Source organism: Myotis lucifugus, unplaced genomic scaffold (genome assembly GCF_000147115.1).
Source record: "Myotis lucifugus unplaced genomic scaffold, Myoluc2.0 scaffold_79, whole genome shotgun sequence".
NCBI lineage: Eukaryota > Metazoa > Chordata > Mammalia > Chiroptera > Vespertilionidae > Myotis > Myotis lucifugus.
The window spans coordinates 3,160,146-3,184,893 of NW_005871127.1; positions in this window are offsets into that span (position 1 = coordinate 3,160,146).

A 24,748-nucleotide genomic window follows, 5' to 3' on the forward strand; every position below is an offset into this window, starting at 1 on the left:
TTTAGTAAAAACTAGTTTATGGCTATAAATAAATTTAGAAAAATGATTAAGTGGTTTGAAAGATGCATACAATGTTAGCTCTATCTTAAGTAATCTATGCTATTAATGTTTGCTAAATTATATGTGGAAACTATTATGATATCAATTTTTATTATTTGTAGGAAGTAATATTCATTATCCCAAATTGAAACATAAGGGTTTGCATCAAATACAAATATCTAACTCTTTAAATAAAAATATGTAACATAATACTGGAGAAAGCCAATGGTAAATACAAATTTATTAGTGAACCATTATGATATTGGAAAAATACCTGAAAGATAAAATTCTGAGATAAAATAAATCAATTTCTCTTTTCATTCAGATTTTTATAAATGTAGTCAAACAATCATTAAAGTTATACACACAAGTAAGCTCATCTTTAACCATACTTGTATATCTTTAATAAATTATTAATAAAACAAATATTTATTCAGGTTAAATTCCTAAGATGTTAGCAAAATATGAAAACTTAATAGATATTGACAAAACACCTACTACAGTCGAAGCATTGTGCTAGATCTGGGGATGCAGTGATGCCTAAAAAACGGTTTCATCTTCAAGAGACACACAGGTTAATGGAAAACACAGATGGATAAATAAATAATAGCAATATAATTCAATATACTGGATGCTATAATAGAGATTTTACCAATGTTGTGGATTTAGGGGAAAATAGCTTTTATTTCTAAGAAAGTGAGGGAAGTCCTGGCAGAAAAATAGGGACTATTTTTCCCCCATTGAATCTAAATATCCTAAATGTCAAGAACATTACATGCGGAGAAAAAGGTATAAACAAAGATATAAACAAATGGTAACGCCTGGCACATAAGTTGGCCAGAGTAGAAATAATGTTAATAAATGTAACAGTGTGGAGAGTTTAACTAAGATACTCCAGGCTGCTTCAGTATCCATATTGTTTGGACACACAGTCTGCCATCAATTTAAGAAATATATATATATTTATATATATACTTTAACAACTGATAGCTCAATTTAGAAAATGAAATGTATTTTAATAAACATTGCCTTTATAATTATTCAAAGTGTGTGTATACATTTTTGGGGATGAGATATATATATATATATATATATATATATATATATATATGCGCATAACAAAGAGATAAAATTAGATATAAAACATTACAAAATGGACATGTATAAAAGAAAATAGATATAAAATAAAATGCACACCAACTGGAATCACAGCAAATTAGATACTACAGAAGAAGAGATCAGTGAACATGAAGGCATAACAATAGAAATGAAACACAGAAATTAAAGAAAAATACTGCATAAAAGAAGACACAGTGAGCTATTCTAATATGTGCTATTGGATTTAGAAAGAAGGGAGTATGGGGGGGTAGAGATTTTCAATTTTTGGTGAAAACTGTAAATCTATACATCCAAGAAGCACAACAAACTCCAATCAGAAGAAATATGAAGAAAAATCATTAGGTCATATAAATATTTTTTCTCTTTGTTAGAACCAGCAACAAAGAGAAAAAATATTTAAAGAAGACAAATGTTGGTTTTTAAAAAGACTTATATGTACAACAACAAAGGTAAAATCAACAAAGCCTTCCTATTAAAATGTATGCAAGTCAAAAGAAAACACAGTGATAATTTTAAAGTACTTGTGTGTGTGCGTGGAGTGGGAGGGAGAGATCCCAAAATGTCAACCAGGTTTTTTTTACCTTTTAAAATGAAAGAAAAAACTTATTCAGACAAATAAAACCTGAGAGATTTCATCACTAGCAGATTGAAAATCAAGAAATGTTTTGTTTTGTTTTTTAATATATTTTATTGAGAGGAAGGGAGAGGGATAGAGAGCCAGAAACATCGATGAGAGAGAAACATCGATCAGCTGCCTCCTGCACACTCCCTACTGGGGATGTGCCCGCAACCAAGGTACATGCCCTTGACCGGAATTGAACCCGGGACCCTTGAGTCCGCAGGCCGACGCTCTATCCACTGAGCCAAACCAGTTAGGGCAAGAAATGTTTTTTTAAAAGTTCTTCAGATGGAGGAAAAATGATATCAGATAAGAAGTTATTACATATTAAATCCATTTCTTTTAAATATCTCTAAACTTTACTAATTAAAAATAATTGTATTGCCCTGACTGGTTTTGCTCAGTAGATGGAGTGTCGGCCTGCGGACTGGAGGGTCCTGGGTTTGATTCTGGTCAGGGGCATATGTCTGGGTTGGGGGCTCGATCCCCAGTTGGGGGTGTGCAGGAGGCAGCCGGTCAGTGATTCCCCCTTATCATTGATGTTTCTATCTCTCTTTTCCTCTCCCTTCCTCTCTGAAATCAATAAAAATATATTTAAAAATAATTGTATGAACAAAATACAAATATATTGTATAGTCAAAAACAAAAAACAAAAACAATCAATTAGGGCACCAGTTGTACTTATTTATGGCCTCCCCAAGTGACCTGATTCCATGTTCACTGATCTCTTAATTATTTTGTCAAAGGTCCTATTTCCAAAGACAGTCACATTTTGAGGTGGTGGTTCTGATGTCACATATGAATTTGAGGAAGCTCAACTCATAACTGTATTTAAGGACTGATTTTACAACTTGGATAATTTTTAATGTTGCATATTTATAGTAATTTATAAAACACGTTTAAAACATTTAAATTAATAGAGTAGATGCTATTGGATGTTTAATAAGAGTCAAATCTCATAAACAAGAGCAAAATTAGAAAAACACCAAGGATATAAAATTATAATTGTGAAATAAATATTAGCTTTTTAAACATGTTAGCCACTTAACTACTATTTTACCATGTAGTGAGTTGAGTTAAACTAAACAATATTCCAACTCCATAACTTCAGTTCTTACCTTTATATTAGAAGATGAGATCTCTTTAGATTAGAATGTTTTTAAATAATTTTAAAAATCGTAAAATTTATCCATTTAGTATTTGTAACTATGGAGAATGAGTATAATACAAAAAGAATTTCTGTCAATCAGCAAAGTCACATGACCTAGAGCTATGAAAAGCCAAGGCCTCAGGGGTAATTTAGATCTGCCAGTGATGGTTTTTCTCTTATATTACTATCAATGACATTTGGTTCAATTTAAAATGCAATACTGCTGTTCCCGGCAAAGTCGCTAAAAATGTTTGTGGCACATTATTATGCTAGTTACCATACTCCAAATTATTTTATTTCTTCCCTTATTTAGCTTTTACCTAGATCAGCTTTTAGTTCATATATTTTCTATGTACACACACACACACACATACACACACACACACACACACACACACAGTGTCCCCTAGCTATCTCAACCAATGGTGCCTAAATGTATTCTCTGAATTTTTCCCCTCCATAATTAGAGGTATGAAGGATAGAAACACATTCCCATATACTATTTCAATCCTTAATGCCATAATGAAGTTCCTGACAGTTTAGAGCTTGTTCATGCTCTTATTAAATCAGTCTTATAATATTTCAGTCCAAATTTATATCTTTATTGTTCGTTGTCTTCCCTCATCAGTATTTCAGTAAATTTTCAAAGCTTAGCTATTGACAGGTACTTAAATTTAATCATCAAAGCAAAAGTTTCAGGAAATCTCCCAACCCTTTAATTCCTTAAACTCTATTTTTCTGTGATTTGTAACACCATTCTTAATAAGCAGGTTAGAAGAGAGAAAGGAAACTGTAGTAAAAAAAAAGAGTCAATTTACAGAAACAGGAGTTTCCTTCCACTCTTTGAAATTATAAATAAACACTATCTTCTTGTCTATCAAAGAACTGATTTTTGCCTCTGTTATGTCAACCACTGAACTCAAAGAATTCAAACATTTGGACATTTATCCAACAGGTAACAATACATTTTGTTTCTTTGGCAATATTGGTTCAAGATCATGCACACAAGTAAACAAAGTAGAAACCATTTATGTTGACTAATAAAAACTAATATTTGCATGCATATATAAGAATTGATTGAAAGTTTATCTAAATACTATACTATACATAATATTGAAACCATGTACTAAGAAATGAAAAACATGACTTCTCAAAACTGTTTGCTTTAAATGTGGACATCAGAAGCTTATGTTTTTCTTCAGAACAAAGGGTTTAAGTTTGGCACCTAGATCAGTCAGATGTATATTCCTATATTCATAGGGAAGTTGGAAAGTAATACTTAGAAAAGTAAGCCAGATAAATATTAATATATATATATATTTGATATAAATTTGAGATACTATAATATTCTACTAGAGGCCTGGTGCACAAAATTTGTGCACGGGTAGGGTCCCTAGGCCTGGCCAGTGATCAGGGCCAATCAGGGCCTTCCTTCCCCGGCTGCCAGCCAGGGCCTTCCTTCATTCCATGCTTCCCCCTGGTGGTTAGCGCATGTCATAGTAAGAAGTAGAACTCCTGGTTGGTCAAACTCCCAAGGGGACAATTTGCATATTAGCCTTTTATTATATAGGATAATACTAGATTTTAAGACCAAAAGATAGATAAAGTGATAAAGATCACAAGTATGGTGATAATATAAAAAAATAATGGAAAGCATGTTTATTCCAAGAAAAAAACCTTTGGAATAAAAAGAAAACAAAATAAAAAACAAATAACTATCTTTCCTACTATATGATATTATAAGTTAGCAAACACAAAAAGTCCTTTACTTTGTAATTTCTCTTGCTCTCAAAAGCCATTAGGTAACCAAAGATGTAAAATTATAATTGTGAAATAAATATTTAAAATGGAAGATTACATTAGGCCAGACTTATTAACTTAATGTTTGTGGGCTTTAGGAGCCACAGAGAGTGCCAGGTGGGGGACACAAGCTTAGTCCTCAAGTCCCCCGACATGTTACCACCAGTAAAGGAGGTCTATTCTCATCTGAATAACCTAGAACCATGGTTGGCAAACCGTGGCTCGCGAGCCACATGCGGCTCTTTGGCCCCTTGAGTGTGGCTCTTCCACAAAATACCACGTGCGGGTGCTCACGTACAGTGCGATTGAAACTTTGTGGCCCATGCGCAGAAGTCGGTATTTTGTGGAAGAGCCACACTTAAGGGACCAAAGAGCCGCATGTGGCTCGAGAGCTGCAGTTTGCCGAGCAGCAGTTTGCTGACCACTGACCTAGAAGACCATTTCAAGTCAGAATCAATAACTTGGGGATCAAAATATAATTATGTTGGAAAAGGTTATATTTTATTTTATTTTATTTATTTATTTTTATTTATTTTTAATTTTTTTAAAAAATATATTTTATGGATCTTCCACAGAGAGGAAGGGAGAGAGATAGAGAGTTAGAAACATCGATCAGCTGCCTCCTGCACACCTCCTACTGGGGATGTGCCCGCAACCCAGGTACATGCCCTTGACCGGAATTGAACCTGGGACCTTTCAGTCCGCAGGCTGACACTCTATCCACTGAGCGAAACCGGTTTCGGCTAGGAAAACGTTATATTTTAAAAAAGGGACCGAGAGCCTCTAGGTTAGTTTTACTTTCCAGCTATGTTTTACTGAAATGTTATTGAAAAAGCATCACTTATCATGGTAAGATTCTTCACACCACTAGAAAAATCTGGAGACAAATTATCTGTAAGTCCACATTAATAGTCTGTGCTCCCATTAATAAAACCCAAGCATACCCCCACCTATCTCAGCAAACAGCATGAATGGCCATAAGGGAACCATGCCAGAGAAAAGTAAATCAATTTAGCAGAAACTTTTGAAGAGAAGAAAAGCATGTTCATCTCTCTTGCCCTCTTTTTCTCACTCTTACCTCCTGGTGTTAAGCTTTTATCCTTTGGCAACATGAGTACTCACACGGCCTTTGAATCCTCCTCATATACTGTAGCTTCTTATGATAATTCTGAGGTGTGATTCTGATGCCTAATGACCCTCTTTCACCATCCGTTCACAAGTTTACCAATGTATCTATTGATGAGATGCTCAAGAACACTATCTCACCAGGCTAAATACTTTTTAGCCATAAATTAAGGCTGACCTACACTGTGCTAAAACTTCTATTTTACTGGTTGTTCTTTTTATTTATTTTTTTTAGTTGGTACAATATTCTTTGATACTAAGTAAGAGGATAATAAAAATACTCATACATGCACCCACACCTGAAATTTCCTCTCTTCAATATTGTGTCAGTGACTATAACTTTAAAACTGTTCAAAAACCAGGAAAATTTCTGTCAACACACTGTTATAACCAGGGTGAACTGTGTGGCTAAAAAGTCGTGGGTTCATACCCTATTTTTAAATTTTCTAACTATAACCTTGGGGAGAGTTTTGAGTGATTTACAGTGTCCTCACCTGTAAAATGGTGCTTTAACATTGTTTTCCCAAGATGGTGTGAAAACTAATTCTCTAGTAAGATGCTAGGAAGATGGTAGGAATTAGCAGATTAAAATTCACCCCATTTCTCTCCCTGTCAGCACATTAATTTTGAGTTTAGAAGGCCAAGTTTGTGCCTCCGCCTTCCTCTAACATGTCTGACCAAGGTGCACTCTAATCACTGTGTAGCCCTGCAGGCCCAAGGGGTCCTTATGCAAATTTCTGAGGTAGGCATAGAAAGATCCCCTTTGGGACCCTGGCTACACATTTCTTTATAGGTCACGCCTGACTTTTGACCTCATGAAAGTAAATATATGACCATTTCATATACAGATTTCATTCTGTTTCTAGAAAACATTTTAGAGAATCTACTGTAATATTGCTCCTGCTGGAATAAATACTACTCCCAATTTTTTATCACAGTTCTTAGGTTGTGGTTCCAAGATTACCTTCCACTACTGTACACCTCTCTACTAGACCAGCCATACGTGAAAGCTGGCCTCAGGGTTTCTCAGTGAGCTGAGCATTGCCTATTTATTCATTCTTCCAATAAATATTTGTGGAGTATTTTCTATGTGCCAAAGACAGTTCTAAGCACTTAGAATACAATATTTAATAAGATAAACCTTGCCTACTTTATTGAAGTCATGTACTGAGAATAAACAAACAAACAATATAATTAGAGTTCTGAGATGAATAATGCTTAGGGGTCAGGGGTAATTAGGAAATGGGTTCCTGAGGATCAGATAATTACACTGAAATCTGAACCATGAGAAAAAGCTAACTCACCAAAGACCTAGAAGAATATTGTTGTGTAGAACCAGCATAAGTTCTACAGTAGTTTATAGCTATATCATTGCTTGATAGGTAGAGCTACTACCCTTTAAAAAGTCAGAATGTTCATTACTAATTTATTTTTCTATGATATTTATGTTTTTCTATAAAGAATGCATGAGCTAGACTATTGGTTTTAATTTTAAGTAAATATATTTTGTTTGGTTCAGTGATAAATATTTTATCTAAATTTAAATTTATTTTTATTATGCTCAATATTGTAATTTTAAGAAAATCATTAGTAAAATAATAACAATGTCTTTTTTTGTGGTTGTGTTATATTATACTTTAGTAATATACTCACATATTGAAATATAAAATCTGTTAGTTGAAATAAATTGTTTTCCCAAGAGAAAATATATTACTTTCATTTTCTCTGTAGTGTCACATAGTGAATCTCTTCTCAAATTATTATTTCAAAATTTCAACAATAGAATATCCATCAGTATGGTACTGGGAAATAAGTAAGGACAAGTGGTTTATTATTTCTTGGTAGAATTGATATTTTTCTCTGAAGACTTAGGCATCTAAACTCAAGTATGCTTTCCTGGAACTGGAAAGTATGTTCTTGACCCTATGGTTTCTCCGCATTGTTGAGAAGAGTTTAGATGTTTAGTAATTTAATAAATGCTGGCATGTTTTGTAATTTAGTGGTTTGCAAGCAACACAATGCAAGAGTGTTTAAGTTTTTTAGATTTGTACAGGGTCAAATGGGGAGCAAATTTTTCAGTTTAAACCAATTCTGTTGTTTTTATATTAATTTATGGATTTAATAGTACAAAGCTCTATTGTTACACAGACAAAGGTATCAGTGTCAAAAAGACAAAATCAAATAACATAGTAAGGGTATAAGAAACAATCTGTATACATCAAGTAATTCTACCCTGGGGTGATATGGGCAGGTCTAGAACAGCAATTTCCAATGTATGAACTATTCGAAAATTTGGAGGTTCCTAAGATACTATCCTGGGGACAGTCAGGTCCACACTATTTTTATAATAATTGTATTATTTTTATTGCTGTCATAACAAATAACAAACTTTGCAACTTAAAACACAAATTGACTAACAGTTCTGTAGATCAGAAGTTTGGCACAGATATCACCGCACTAAAATAAAAGGAATTGGCATGGCTCCGATCCTTTTTGGAGGCTCTAGTGACTCTAGTCTATGGGAAAACCTGTTTTCTTACTAATCCAGGTTGTTGGCAGAATTTAATTCCTGACAGTTGTAGGACTGAGGTTCAATTTTACAGCTTCCAGAGAATACGCACATTCCTTGGCTCACTTCCCTCTCACTCAATCTTCAAATTCCAAGGCTGATTTCAGTGTCTCTCACAATGCATGTCTCTTCTGCTTCTCTTTCTGTCATTTCTTTCTCTACCTCTTTCTTTCTCTCACTGCAGCTAGATAAGTTTCTCTGTTTTTAAGCACTTGGGTGATTATATTGGGCCACCAAGTAACCTAGGATAGTTTCCCCAGCTCAAAGTCCCTAAACTTAATCATACTTGCAAAGTCCCTGTTGTCATGTAAGGTTACATAGTCACAGGTTTTGAGAATTAGGACCTAGATATATTTGGATGACGTTATTCTGTCTACCACACTAAAACTAAGACTGTCTTTTTAACTCTGTTGACATTTGTGCTGAGGGTGCAAAAGCAGTAGTGCATAAACTGTTAGTATTTTTAGCATAATCAAGGCATTGACACCAAACTACATGACATTAATGTATTTTTCACTTCTATGTGTTTGCAGTAAGACAAAAAAATAAAGAACATAAATAATCTCTTTGATGAAACATTAAAATGATTAATTTTAGTAATGATTATCCCTTAAGTATACCTCTTGGTAATATTTTGCGTCATGAAAAGTGTTCACAAATAGTTCTCCTGTATTATGAAGTGTGATGGTAAATTGAGGAAAAATACCTGTGCAATTGTTTTAATTATATACATAACTAGACTTATTTTTATGAAGCTGTATCTTTGCTTGTATTAATAGCAAATAAATTACGTTTTTTAGACTTGTGTATTTGGCTGATATAGTCTAGAAAACTGAAGTCATTTGACACTTCAAGAAACCAACAAAAATTGTTTGTTGCAAATAATAAAATTTAAGATTTCAAGCCAAAATAGTAATCTGGAAAAATTCTAAGTGCTACCATAAAGTTTATACCTAGCTTTAATTGTGATAATAATGAATGCTATTTTTAAAAATATATATATTTTATAATGAAATGTGGCACCACTTGTAATATCTGCATAATTAAAAAAACAGCATTTTTTAAAAAATAAAAAGGCATGATGTAATAAAATCTTGAATAGGTAAAAAAAAATTCTAAAGTAGAAAGATTATTTAGGGATATAGATATTTAGTTATAAAGTTTCAGAATTTAATGCTAATTGATTCTATTTAGGGTTCCACATCACAGCTAACATTTTAGAAACAAATACTTATTTGAAAGCATAGCAAGTTATTTTTCCCTTTTCAAATATATCTTTGTGAAGCTATAGTTTCTCCATATACTTCAACCAAATCAAGGAAACAACATAATAAATGCAGAAGCATATTTTCAATCCAGCTATCTTCCATTATTCTACAGTTTATAGAGATTTACAAAATTGTAAATTAAACTTATCGTAGTCACTAAGTTTGGTGGAGGGAAGGAAAACACAGTTACTTTTTTCATGACTTTTTTATGAATGTAAAGTGTGAAGGGCTTACTACTGCCATTTATACTAGTAAATTAATGCATATTTTTAATATCTCTGTCTTACTATCAATACTATAAATTTGGGTAAATATAACCACATACCAAAAGTTCTTTGGGGTTCTCCATTATTTTAGGAATATAAAGTAATCCTGAGATCAAGAACTGAATTGATTGATGTTATACTATTTCATTTTAGCAATTGTTATATTTATTTTTATGACATTGTTAAATATTTAGAATTAAAAGCTAAATTTATGTTGTTCCACAATGGAAATATGTAAGTAACACATGAGTGAAGGGAATTGGTAACTTTGTAAAGTAATTGGTTGGTTTGTAAAATTTATTGGTTGCATTTACACACATTTGGAAATATTTTTGTTTCATTAGCAAAAATGTTACATATGTAACAAGTGGTTTAAGATTACATATCTTTCTTTTCAGTTCTATCCATTTTTCTACATGTTTTGAAGTTTTGTGTGTAGTTAAATGCGTACAGAATTAGAATTTTTACATATTCTTGAAGACTTCACTCCTTTATCATTATGTAATGTCCCTTTTTATTCCTGGGAATCTTTTTTTGGACTGTTTTGTTCAAATTAATATAGCTCTTTAAGCTTTCTTTTCATTAATGGTATATCTTTCTCCATATATTTACTTTTAGCCTGTATCATTCCATTTAAAGTCAGTTTTTATAGACACATATAATTGCTTTTGTATACATTTCAATGGTCTCTGGTGTATATAAACCATTCATATTTGGAGTAATTACTAAGATAGTTGCATTAATATTTACCATGTTTATAATGATTTTCATATATATGAACATGTATATATGTAAACAATATAATGCATTATCATTAACCCTTTTTGGTCCAACGTGGAGGCTGACTCGACAGACCAGGCACTAGGAGCAGGTCCAACATCCAGCTGAGGTCTAGTGAGACATAACTTCAACATTCAATCCCGTCAATTAATTTGGACCAGACTGTTTGAATTCCAAAAATAAAATTGGACCGCAAAGGGTTAAGGCTTCAGTGGAAAGGGTTTAGTGAAAAGACACAAATACATTTACCCCTGTTAGGCCATAAATAGGAATATTAAAAATATGGTTTATAGGGGCTACTCAATAGAAAGTAATTATTTTTGTATAGGCATTGTAATAGTTATAATACAAAATTCCAGTTTGGGGCTATTATTAATTTTATGAATATTTAAGTCCATATAAGGATTTTATGTTAAAAATTAAAAATTTAGATAAATGTGCTTTGATGAGTATACTACTGATCTTATTTTGCTTCAGCAAAGATCTATTATCTGAATTTTATATTTTAATTGGAGATTTAATATATCATAGAAAGTAACTACATTTTTTATGACAAAAAATAAAAACCATCATGAAATGAAAAATTTGCTTAATATAACCTATAAATTAATTATATCTGTTTAGTGTGTAGGTTTTGTTATTTGATTTAAATATTCTGCCTTAAATTAGATCTATAAAAGAAAAGGGTAAATAGTACTTGGACTTTATCCAGCTTTTGGCCTTTTTTTATTACAGAGGGTTAGACATAGCTGGGAGGCATTCTGCAGTAATGAAAAATAACTTAATATGAACATACTTTTAAAAAGTAAGACTATTATAACACAGATTCATGTTAAAAATTATGTTCCAATCTAGGTAGTTTATTTTTCTATCTTTATAAAAAAAAACTTGTATTAGTAATTCAACATTGATATAACGAAAACATTCTGGAGAAGGTACATTACCCCACATTTTCCTAAATCAAACAAGAAGTAATTATTTAAATTGTTTTAAAGTGGTTCTTGTAAATGATTGAAAAGTTAATAAAGAAAATCAAAATATCACAGTTTTGATGAGAAATAATTAACAGCAACCTTACAGTGTCAAATTTCAGATATCTTCTTACAAAACACATTCTTTTCAAATTCAAGTCATCTCTACCTTACTTTTTCATTATTAAATGTTTTTGTTAGTGCAAAAACATATTTTCATTAGACACAAAGTAATTATTTGGTAAATAAATGTTTGAGCTTAGGAAATTTATTGGTGTTCTATTGAAGCCTTTTTTTCATTAATTTTTTTGGGGTGACATTGGTTAATAAGATTATAAAGACTGAAAGTGTACATTTCTATGATACATGATCTGTATATTGCATTCTGTGCCCACCACGAAAGTCAAATTATCTTCCTTCAGCATATATTGACCCCCTTTACCCTTTACTACTCTCCCACCCTGCTTCCCTCTGGTAAGTACCATATTGTTGTCTGTGTGTATACGTTTTTCTTTGTTTTAACTGTTTATTCATTTGTTGCTTTCAGTGTTATTGTATATCACACACATGAGCAAAATCATATGGCTCTTAACTTTTTCTGACTTATTTCACTTAGCATGCTATTCTCCAGGTCCATTTTGCACTTGCAACAAAAAGAACAAAATACCTTGAAATAAACTTAACAAAGTATGTGAAGGATCTATATACTCAAAACTACAAAGCACTATTAAATGATATTGAAAAAGACACAATGGAATGGAAAATATTCCATGTTCATGGATTAGAAGAAACAATATAGTCAAAATGTCCATATTACCTAAAGCTATATACAGATTTAATGCAATTCCCATTGAAATCCCAATAACATTTTTTAAAGAAATAGAACAAAGATCATCAAATTTGAATGGAAACACAAAATAGCTCTAATAGTCAAAGCAATCCTGAGAAAAAAGGACAACGATCAGCTGCCTCCTGCACATCTCCTACTGGGGATGTGCCCGCAACCCAGGTACATGCCCTTGACCGGAATCGAACCTGGGACCTTTCAGTCCACAGGCCGACGCTCTATACAGATTTAATGCAATTCCCATTGAAATCCAATAACATTTTTTAAAGAAATAGAACAAAGATCATCAAATTTGAATGGAAACACAAAATAGCTCTAATAGTCAAAGCAATCCTGAGAAAAAAGGACAAAGCTAGAGGTATCACATTCCTTGTTTTCAAATTATACTACAAAGCAACAATAATCAAAACAGCATGGTATTGGCAGAAAAACAGACACACAGACCAATGGAACAGAATTGAGAGCCCAGAAATAAACCCACATGTAAATGGGTAAATAATTTTTGACAAACAAGCCAAAAACATACAATGGAGAAAACAAAGCCTCATCAATAAATGGTGCTAGAAAAAATGGAAAGCCACATTCAGAAGAAGTCCTTCTTTTAGATGGCTTTCTTATAAGTTTTCTAAGAGATCTCAAAGGTCACTCTTAAGTCAATGATTTAGTTTAAATCTGATTCTTAGAACTTGCTAATCTTTTGTTTATTGTCATATACCCTAAAACTGTATACAGACATTAAGATGACAGATCTTTAATATAATCTTTTTCTGGGGGGGGGAATTGTTATATTGGATGAGTTCTCTCTCATTTCTTCTTTCTCATATTTATGGACTGAACTAGAGGCCTGGTGCACAAAAATTTGTGCACTTGTTGGGGGGGGGGTCCCTCAGCCCGGCCTGTGCCCTCTCGCAGTCTGGGACCCCTTGGGGGATGTCCAACCGCTGGCTTAGGCCCGCTCCCCGGGGGATGGGGGCCTAAGCTTGCAGTCAGAAATCCCTCTGGCAGCCCGAGAGCCCTCGGGGGATGTCCACTTGTCAGCAGGGAGCAGGCCTAAGCTTCAGTCGGACATCCTTAGTGCTGCTGAGGAGGCAGGAGAGGCTCCTGCCACCACTGCTGTGCTGGCAGCCATCAGCCTGGCTTGTGGCTGAGCAGAGCTCCCCCTGTGGGAGCACACTGACCACCAGGGGGAAGCTCCTGCATTGAGCATCTGCCCCCTGGTGGTCAGTGTGTGTTATAGTGACCAGTCATTCCCAGTGGTTCTGCTGTTAGGGTCAATTTGCATATTACCCTTTTATTATATAGGATACTATTTCTCAGTTATTTTTTTTCTTTGTCATAGGTATCTTACAAAATATGCACTGTAGGCTATTTGATGTGAATAGATCTTATTTTCAAGAATATAGGTAACAATTATTAAATAGATGCAAAGCAATTTTATTAAGGGTTCAGTGGTATGGATTTAGTAGGTAGACACAAATAAATCTACCCCTATTAGACCATAAGTAGGAATATTTACAATATAATTTATAGGGCCTAGTCAACAACAGAAATTTAGTTTGTGTAGTCATTAACATAGTCATAATAAAAAAAATTCTAATTTTGGCTATACATTCAATATATATTTAAGTCCATATCAGGACTTTATATTAAAAATATACATAAAATAAAATCAAGTATAAGTGTTAACAGACATTCTTTTTTAGTTATTGCCTAACAAAATTTAAATATTAAGTTTACACATGTATATATTTATGACTTTATTGGAATCATGTTATTTTAAAGGCTTCTGATATACAGAAATCAAAATGGTAACAGATTATGAAAGGAATTTTATTTCCTCATTTCAGAGCAACATGGATATTTATTAAATTTTGATGCTGAGCTTCTTGTTTTCAAGCTAGAGAGAGACATCTTGATTACAACCTGTATCCTAGTTGTAATGCCTAATTGTCAACATAGTGTCAGGAGGACTAAAAGGAAAATAAATCTTTCAAAATGACAAGATTATATTATTTCAGACCAATTACTGAACAAATGCTGTTACCAGTAACTGTCAGCCATGCAGTTAGAATATTTAGAGAGCTTTATGTCTATATCATGCAGGCAGTACAGTGTCATGATTAAAATGCAGTTTCTAGAGTCAAAATTGTGAAGACTGAATTTTTAATGTCACATATCTTTACTATTGTAGTTGGATAAGTCACACAATGTCTGATCCTTAGGTTTCTCATTTACCTAAGTGGGAAAATATTTACTATAGATTTGCCTTAGTGATTAAACGCAAGACTCTATGTAAATGACTCCTCAGATTTGCTATCATATAGTAAGTTATATAAGAAGTATTAGCTATATATATGTAAATGAATGATTACTAAATGCCTGAAAAATATCTTCCAAATAACTATTACCCTTTTAATGTCTTAAATTTCAAAATTATAGTAAGTTTATGAGCTGGAAAGGACATCAGAGGTCAAATAGGTATTGCGTGACTTAGTATGTTGCAAAGCTTTCACTAGATCACTAGTGGTTACCTATAAATGCTTTTGTGTTCCTCCCATGGTGATCTTAAAATGTAAATGCTCCAGAAGAGAGAAATTTTTAAACCAGATTCTCAGTAAATGATTAGTTGCTGATGAGAACAACTATCTTTTATGAAGGCTCATTTGTGTAGTAGTTTTAAGAAAATGGGACCTGCAGTTAAATAACGGTTCTAATAATTGCTACTAATATTGGGTAGATTTTTTGACTATCCTTTGTCTCAGTTACCTCTTTGTAAAGTGTGAATATAAATAAATTTACCTACTTCATAGGATGGTTCTTAGAGTTAAATAAATTATAATTTTTAAAGCACTGAGAAGAGTGTTTAGGATATAATAAGAACTACAAAAAAGTCTTATTATTGTCAATATCATATCATTATCATTCTAAGACAGTGGTTCTCAACCTCCCTAATGCCGCGACCCTTTAATACAGTTCCTCATGTTGTGGTGAACCCCAACCATAAAATTATTTTCGTTGCTACTTCATAACTGTAAATTTGCTACTGTTATGAATCGTAATGTAAATATCTGATATGCAGGATGTATTTTCATTGTTACAAATTGAACGTAATTAAAGCATAGTGATTAATCACAAAAACAATATGTAATTATATATGTGTTTTCCGATGGTTTTAGGCGACCCCTGTGAAAGGGTCATTCGACCCCCAAAGGGGTCGCGACCCACAGGTTGGCGACCGCTGTTCTAAGATATCCATAAGGGAACATGAAGAGGAACTACGGAGGAATACACCTTTAAAGAATTGCTCAGCCGCAATTCATCTTTCATTGAAATTAGAACACGGTGGTTCCAAATTATTAACCATCCCAGTCACCTGGCAGAAAAGCATGTAAATCTTTTTTGGAAGAAAATAACATCACTTCTGGCTTCAAAATATATTCACAATTAATTGAAAAAACAGATTGTCTGAGACAAAATAAAATAATTATGAATGTGAGGAGAAAAAATAATGTAAGAAAATATCAACATAGGTGATGGACAGTAAAAATGCACACAAAGTTTAAATATATTTTTGCTAATAGAGATACACTTTAAAATAAATTTGTGGAATGATAGAAACAGCAAAATTGAAAACTTCAATAAAAAACTGGAAATTATATAACTCAAATATGCAATGTAGAAATTAAAAAATCTATAGGTGATTTTGACAAGTGATTAGAAAGAGCTGAAGAGAGAATTAATGTATTTGAAAACTGATTGGAATATATATCCTAAATGAAAAATGGAGAGACAGAATATTTTTTAAAAATCACAGAGAAAAGAGGTATAAATTAAATAATAAAAATAGTTAACGCATTTTAATGCAATCCCCAAATGAGAAATCATATTTGAAAAACAATGAACTGAGAAATTTCTAAATTTACTATTAAAAAAAATCTAGAAGTGGATTATGCTTTAAAAACCATACACTGTATAAACAAAAATATGTGAGCAATTATATATGAATAATTATTTTACAGAAAAACAAAGCCATACATTTGTAATAGTTTCATCACATTCTGCATCCTATTCTGGGATACTCTGACCTCCAAAAGAGGTTGTTTTTTTTTATTGTTGATGCTATTACAGATGTGCCCCAGCTGTCTCCCTTTTGCCCATTTCCATCCATTTCCCACCAACCCTCCCTCTGGCCCTCACCATACTGTTGCCTGTGTCCATGGGCTATGCATATATGTTCTTTGGCTAGTCCCTTCACCTTCTTTCATCCAGTCCCCTCTCCCCTCTCCTCTGACATGTTAGTCTGTTCCATGTATTCATACCTCTGGTTTTATTTTGTTCAATAGATTCCATACATAAGTGAGATCATATAGGTTTTAGATTTCTCTGAATGGCTTATTTCCCTTAGCATATTAATCTCCACATCCATCCACACTCTCTCAAAAGGTAAGAAGTTTTTCTCTTTTACAGCCCTTGTTAACTAGTATAAGTTCTTGATATGTTTTGGAAATTAACCCCTTATCAGTTGTATCATTGGCAAATATGTTCTCCCATACAAGTGGGTTCTCTTTTCATTTTGTTGATGGTTTCTTTTGCTGTGCAGAAGCTTTTTAGTTTGATGTATTCCAATTTGTTTATTTTTTCATTTGTTTCTCTTGCCCTAGGAGATATATTGGCAAAAATAGAGAAGAATCTTAAAAAGGGCCAAGGATACATATTACCTTCAAAGGATCAAAAATTGAACTGACATCTAACTTGCACATGACAGTAATGAACCTAATTGTATTTTCAAAGTATTGATAGAAAATCACATCCAAGCCTGATCTTTATAGGATAATATGTCCTAATTTGAGATAAAAATAGCCTTACAGTATGAACATGAAAGAATGATATTATCAGAAATTTTTTTAAAATTAATTCATACCTCCTAAGGCTAATTTTTAAACAATTTGCTGCATTATAAAAAATAGTAAAAGTGGTTTCTACAACTCAACACCAGGAAGACAAACAATCCAGTTAAAAAATGGGCAAAGGACCTCAGTAGACACTTCTCCAAAGAGAACATACATATGGTCAATAGACTATGAAAAAAAAAAGTTCAACATCAGCAATCATCAGAGAGACACTAATTGAAAGGACAATGAGATATCATCTGACAGCTGCCAGAATGGCTACCCTCAATAAATCCACAAGAACAAGTGCTGGAGAGGATGTAAAGAAAAGGGAACCTTTATGCACTGTTAGTGGGGATGCAGACTGGTGCAACCAGTGTGGAAAATAGTATGGAGTTTTCTCAAAAAATTAGTAATGGAATCATAGTAATGGAACTGACTTTTGACCCAGCAATCCCACCTCTAGGAATATATCCTAAGAACCCCAAAACACTAATCAGAAAGAATATAAGCACTCCTATGTTCCTAGCAGTGTTATTTATAATAACCAAGATATGAAAACACTAGATGAGTGGATAAAAATGCTGTGGTACATTTACACAATGGAACTAGTATACGATGTAAAAAAAGAAGGAAATCTTACCCCTTGTAACAGCATGGCTGGACCTGGAGATTGTCATGCTAAGTGAAACAAGCCAATCAGAGAAAAACAAATACCATAAGATCTCACTTACAGGTGGAGTCTAATGAACAAAATAAACTGATGAACAAAATAGAACCAGAGGCATTAATACATGAACCAGTCTGACAGAGATCAGAGGGGAGAGGCTTGTGGGGGACTGGATAAAACAAGGTGAAGAGCCTACTGGCATGGCTCAGTGGTTGAGCATTGACCCCTGAACCAAGAGGTCGCTGGTTCAATTCCTGGTCAGGGCACATGACTGGGTTGCAGGCTCAATCCCCGCTAGGAGGCATGCAGAAGGCAGCCAATTGATCATTCTCTCTCATGATTGATGTCTCTCTCTCTCCCTCTCCCTTCCTCTCTGAAATCAACAAAAATATATGTATTTTTTAAATGTGAAAAGAATAGCCAAAGAACATATATACATAGCCTATGGACACCGAAAACATAGTTGGGAAGGCAAGGAGAGGTGAAGAGGGGACTGGGTGGAGGTGGGCAAAGTAGTGGTAAATGGGGGACATCTATAATAGTGTCAACAAAAAGTAAATAGTAAAAATGACTTTAAATGAGAGAGAGAACACTTTGTGCAAAATTTTTAGGCTAAAAATTAATAAATATAAGACAATATAAAGAGGCTAAGTTCAATCATTAATGACTTCTTTTATGATAATCAGAATTTGCCTACACATAAATTTTCAAATTAATATTTATATAAAATATCAAAATAGAAAAGAAGAGAGGGAAGAAAAACTGCATCTTCTTTGCAGACTCTATATTATAAAACTCAAAATAAAATAAAAAAAAACACAGATTTAAGCCCTAACCGGTTTGGCTCAGTGGATCGCGCATTGGCCTGCGGACTGAAGGGTCCCATGTTCGATTCGTCAAGGGCATGTACCTTGGTTGTGGGCACATTCCCAGTAGGGGGTGTGCAGGAGGCAGCTGATCAATGTTTCTCTCTTATCAGTGTTTCTAACTCTATCCCTCTCCCTCTCTGTAAAAAAATCAATAAAATATATTAAAAAAACAGATTTAAGATAATGCCTAACTTTCTGAACTAAGAATTAATTCAGCAGAATATTTTATGGGTGGTTGAAGGAAATACCAACAAGGAAAAAGAAGCATCCTTAATATAGCACATATCAGACATTTCTAAAATTTTAAAAATGTTATATTCTGTGGGACAATAATAAAAAAAAGAAATAATAGAAGCACGTTTTACTCTTTTATTCTAAAAACACTTTTGTTTGCCTTGGATTATAGGAACAATACAGATAAACTTCATAAATTTGTGTGTAAAAGTCTGCAATGCTTAAAGGGTCCATATGTCAAAAAAAAATGACTTACTATTAAAATGTTCTTTACCCATGTGTTATGAATATATATTTGATATACACCCATGTTCTAAATTATTTCCAAGGTGTGCTGATAAATCACACCTATGCAGAGTGAGAAGATAATACAGAAAATAGGCACATTTAGGAGACTTTTCAAATAATATCATTATATTTAGTAACTAAGGTATGTAATGTCAATGTTTTGTTTTATTTTCTATGTAATCATAGTATAGATTCTAAATATAACTATGAAGGCCTATCTATACTATAGTCACAGATTTCAAATAATTTCTTAACTATTTTAGAGATAGTTTAGATATGACACATAGAAATAGCATATTTAGAGTATTTCAAAATGTAATTTTCAATGATATTTTTAGAATTAATTAGCCTGCATAAGTTTGAGTAAAATTTTTCAAATGCATTTTAAGAAAATAGTTGGTAGTCTTGGGTAATAGAGGTTAATATGTATTCTGGACTTATGCAACTTTAGAATTTAATAAATAGTTATAAAATATCTGAAATTTAGATTTTATATATTTTGATTTTTGAAGGGCAATCAATTCTCTATCAGTGACAGACTGTCCCTAGAGTGATACACTTAAAAACATTATCTAATAACACACTTATACAACTTTATTATAGATGAATTTATATACAAATTTTAAAAGATTATAGGTTGATGCTTACTCTTTACATACATAAAAGTAATCTTAAATCCAAAAGATATAAATCCCTAGAAAGAGAGGGTGGGAAGAGTCATGACTAATAAAACTGAATTCCCTGATATTATACATTGGGTGCAGGGCAACATTTGATCAGACATTTCTATTAATGCATTTCTGTCTGCCCATTTTAATCATGTTTTATTTTGTATATTTCTACTCTCATTTCTTTAGAAGAAAAGTGTACAACACTATACACTGACAAATCTAATCCTTTCATCAAATTTTATAAAAGTTTTGGGATATTTAGAATTGTATATGGTTGTCTGATTTTAAAGAGGTGCTTTATTTAGTTGTCAAGGGAGTTCTGAGTCTCTTTCTAATAATGTAAAAGTACTGCTGAAATATCAAGGCAGAAGAACAAATATTTGTCACCTAACTACATAAATAGAAGTATCTTTCTACACCATTCATAGGAACAAGTACAGGTGTAATGTAATAACTTAGTTGGAAATATATGAAATTTATTTATAAGTGGAAACATTTTTTGTTATATGTGAAATATCAGTTTCATAAATGACTGGTAATTTTAATAAAACTTTATACTACTTTCATGTCTCATAGAAAAAAATAGTAAACCTCTATTGTTAAATTACTTATATGATGGTCAAAATGCATATTAGCCTTTAATCTATATTTATAAAAGTCTAATATGCAAAGTGTCCCCTCAGGAGTTCAACCAATCAGGATTTTGATCATTCCTATGACATGCTGTTACCACCAGGGGCAGCTTGGAATGAAGGAAGGCTCCGGCAGCTGGCAGCCAGGGAAGGGAGGCCCCAGCAGGCAGCCACTAGGGAGACCTACCCATGCATGAATTTTGTGCACTGGGCCTCTAGTATTTTTATAATAAACCAGAGAAGAACAGGCAATAATCTTTATTACCAATTTGATTTGGTCATTTTATATATTATAAGATTCCTTAGCAGCTATACATATCCAGTAAAATTCCAATTTTATTTCTTCATTCACTTTTCATTAATAGATTTTGCTTATCTTGATCCTAATACTTACTTGCTTACTCTGGACTATGACCCTCAGTCTAACCACTTCTACAATAGGACTAAGGCTATTTACCTGTGATATTTCTTTGTTCTTTGCTGATTATTTTGATGATGATTAATGACAAATACAATCATCATCACAATAATAATGTTATTACTAAACCTGTTTTTATATGGCAATTCTACCTGAAATACTTTCACTAGGTGTGTAGGTAAAAAGGTTAATACATAGGAAAATATTTTTCTCATATAGCACATTAGAATATGTTAGTGTATGTGAAAAAGACATATAAAAATTAAATCTGCCTTTGTTTAAAATTTACAACTATTTAATGCTTCTTATTTGAGTTTTCGAAAAATATATTTAATATTAATCACAGGTAAGTGGACTTAGAGTCAACATGGTATCAGTATTAGGGTGAAGATACTGAAAAGATACATACTTTTTTCATTGAAAGTGTTTACATAAACATTTTATGCTAGTTTACATTTCATAGTATCATAGTATCAATAAAAACTCAGAGTAGTTTGCCTTGAAACCAGAATAAATAGGCAGATATCCTTGACTGAAAACTCTTATTTTTATAAACAAATTTGTATTTCAAAAAGGACTAAAAATGACTGATAGAACTGAGTAGCTTTTGCATGTCTTGATATTTAATGTGCTCATAAAAATACCCATATATCCATGAGGCTAAGTGAAAATAGTGGAGCCCTACTTTAATATGAAACAACAACAAAACTAAACAAATAAAATGAACTAAAAAGGACCACAATGGGTAAATTTTACATATGTGTTGAAGTTAAAAACATTTTTGATAGTGTTAGAAAGCCATTCTATAAGGCCCATGAACAGAAAGCAGATTTAAATAATAATAAAAAAAATATTTTACTGCCAGTGAAGACAATTATGATTTTATGTTGAATCCTTTACACGAGGGTCTTGTGACAAACACAGGAACATAGGCAAAGGTTGCTTTGATTGTTCTTCAAGTTTTGTTTGTTTGCTTGCTTGAGACAGACCATTATTACTGATACGTGAAATCCCTTATACTAAGCTGAACCCCCTTGAGAATAGAAGCAGAAAATGTATGGTTTGAAGGCTACTGGAATGGCAGCCCACTGTACCAATCACACTGGAACACAGGGTGTTGACTGTATTCCACTAGCCTGCTCCTCATCAAGACACTCATTGACCAAAACCTAGGAAGAATGAGCAGGCTCACCATTTTAATTTCTTAAAGATAAACTGTAATAAACAACATATGTTCTTCTTCACACTAACACAAAAATCCCATTTTGGTTATTAATATTGAAAATACGTGGAGTGAGTGAAACCATTAATTATTTTGACAGCATTTATTCTCCCAGTGGCTTATATATGATTGCCATAACATATGTTTCACTACTTAAAAAAAAAGTAAAACAAAGGAAGGATGAATGAAGAAAAATTGCAATTTTTTGGCGACTTGATGAAAAGCACACCTGTACTATCTCCATTTGTCACTTTTACTTTAGCCTCTTGCTCATCTCTTAATTTGTGTGCCAATGAGGTTTGAAAAGAGCTGTGAGCGCTTCTGCTTCAAAACAGAACTTACATTTTAGCAAGTAACATTTTGACATTCACACCCAAAAATTCAGGGAGAAAAAATGTTCAATTCAGGTATCAGTTCAAATCAAAGATAGCCTATCCATCAGAAAAAAATAAGTTAGTTGCAACGTTCTGCTTTAGGAGTGAAGTTCTGTTTAAATTTGTTAAGGATGCTTTGTTTGTATCCTTTTAAATATTAACACTACTAGTAAGTGTATTTTATATGACTTTGTTTACCTAAGAAAATCCACCTATGGGTTATTAGTCATAGGAAAGTCAAGTTGAGGAAATAGGGAAGGCATGTGCATGTAATAACCCACAAGCTGTAGTTCATATTAGTACCTTGAGCTCCTCCAAATTATGTTTGCCAAGGGAACTTACGAATTTTGTAAGTTGTATGTAGAAACAGATCTCAGCTGGAAAGGACTCCTCTTTTATATGAGACCTATTTTATACTTTAGCATTTACAGAGTGAGGAGCTATGGAAAAAACTTTGGAATGAAGGAATACATTTGTATCAGTTTCATAGGAGTTTTGTTGCTCTAAAGATATAGCCTGTGATTACTAAACAGAAAAAAACACACACAAAAAACTGAAGGTACTGATCGATTTTGGTGGATTTTAAGTTGCTTCCTTCTGACTCTGCTAATTGCATCTGGTGAACACAGGAAAAGAAACTGCTCAGCTGGAAGGCATTGCTGTCATACAGCCAATCAGGTGTAGACATGGCCAATAGGAGTTTTCTTCCCACAGCCTACAGCCCTGAGGTGGTTCCAAGCAGCTGGTGCCCTACCGGATCCATGTCACGTGGCTCTGCACACTGAGATCCCCTGCAATAAACAGGGCTTCCTGCAGCCTTCTTATTTCTGTGCAAAATGCCCCCTTCTTACGGAGAAAGTGTTGTTAAATACCTATGACTGCAAAGCTATTGAGAACTGAGGAAGCAGAGAAAAATTGCCCTTAGTTCCCAGTACTGTGAACTTTGAGCAATGTTAATGGGAGTTACGTGAGCATAAAGGAAATGCAAGGGCAGCAGGACTGCACCCTCAGTGGTTTCCAAAGAGCAGCCTGAGCTGCAAGACACACTGCGAGTTAGTTGAGCAGTATCGGAGGCTATTTCAGGCCTGAATACATTTACCATGTGGCTCCTCATACCAGCTGTCTCCAAAGTGAACTGAATTTTTTTTGTTTTGTTCTTTAATTTAAAATAGCTCTCCTTCACACAAAAAGTCTTATATTACAATAAGCATTTTTTTCTTTCTTGATTAATGTGCTATGATAAAAATTATTTTATCTAATTATTTTTTCTTCAAAAAGAGAAAGGCAAAGGCTGCACTAGAATCCATAAGTCTTCTGAGAAAATAACGTATTCTTTCTGAATCTATTTCCTCATCTTTAAACATAATACCATTTAACTTTATAAAATTATTATATGATCTTAAAAATAAATCAAAAGGTATTTTTAACTAATAAGTTATTACCTGTTACTATCATTATCATCAGGAACTTTGTCACTTTCAAACCAATCACAGCAACAACAAAGGCATTTTCAGACACTATTTTGTTAGGAGATTTGTTTATGTTTGCCTTGTATGTTCAATGTAAGTCCTAAAGAGGTGACTAAAGTAAATTTCAGTTTCTTCAAGATGTTTTTAGTTACTTAACACTTAACACAATATAGACTCTCAAAATCCTAGATGTTATTAATAAAAATAAGGATTAGAAAGGGGGAAAAGAGGAAACTCAGCATTCTCCTTTTAAATCTCGGTTTGCTGGGATAAAACACACACACACACACACACACACACACACACACACCGAATTATGAAAGTTTCCAGGACTTTCACGTGTCCCTCTGGTGCTTCCAAGCAGTCTCCTTCCCTAAGGGCACTGGGCACAGGGCCAGAGAACAGAGCAGACTGACCCCACCCGACCCCATCCTCTCATTAGCTCGTCTATGGACCTCC